The following is a 1,105-nucleotide window of genomic DNA, read 5'->3' on the forward strand; positions in this document are numbered from 1 at the left end:
CCCCCCCCCCCGCCCCCAGGAGACAAGTCTGGAGGACATTTTTGATTGTTAGGATGGTGTGATTCTGGCATCTAGCTGGTAAAATCCAGGGATGTTGGGAAACATCCTACAATGCAAGGATAGTCTCCCATCATAAAGAATTACCCAGCCCTAAACACCAATAGCAGCATGGTTGGGAGCCCTGAGCGCCATTGTCCAGAGAACAGTTTTACCTATGCACAGGTCTTGCCTTGGCTCCATCTAGATTGCACCTGCAGGTGAATACAGTCATGGTGGACCAGGCCAGGCTGCACTATGGACTGTGGCCTGCAGCCCTGGCCCCTTCAGTGTGACAGATGACTAGAAGAAATGAAGTGCAGAAATGACCAGATGAGGGGTGGCAGAGAAAGAAAGAAACCTGAGTGATATTTGCAAACACTTCCCCAGGCTCAAAATACAGAAGGCAGCAGCCAGCTTAGATTCTCACCTAGAGGATTCCTTCCTTCACCCCTGCTGTGGCTGGGTCACAGGGTGCCTGGAAGAGGAACTGGCAGGCCCTAGTGGGTGTGCTCAGGACTGCATACCCTGAAGTCCATGTGTTTCTTTGTCACTGCTTTTTATCTGGTTGGTGATTGAGCCAAGCTGAAGGTGACCTATATTAGCTTCTGTCATTATTTTTCACTGTCCTCACAGTGGACTGTGCTTATGGTCCAAGGGTTGTGCCCAGTATTGGTCTGATGGGCATTCTAACTTTATTGTTTTTCTGCTGTTTGACTTTGGGCCAGTCATTACTCTCTGGACTTTAATTTCTATACCTGTGAAAGAATAAATTGATCTCTATAACATATGTGTTCAATTTTTATTTTGTTTTTCTCCCTAAGTAAAATCTATAGGGCTCAGAACTCATTTTCAGTTCCTTTTGGTTTAAAACAGCAATGTTGCTCAGGTGTCCTGGTACCATGGGGCAGCATGCTCCCCTAGCCCCAAGGGATAGTTATCAGAAAGTGTCCTAAAGGCAGAAATGAAGAGACTTGATACAAATTCTAAGAAACAACTGTGCATGGCAGGGTTAATGGAGGGAATACCAAATGCTATCCATTTACTCTGAAAACATTTATGACCACCC

Source organism: Marmota marmota, unplaced genomic scaffold (assembly GCF_001458135.2).
Source record: "Marmota marmota marmota unplaced genomic scaffold, marMar, whole genome shotgun sequence".
NCBI classification, from domain to species: domain Eukaryota; kingdom Metazoa; phylum Chordata; class Mammalia; order Rodentia; family Sciuridae; genus Marmota; species Marmota marmota.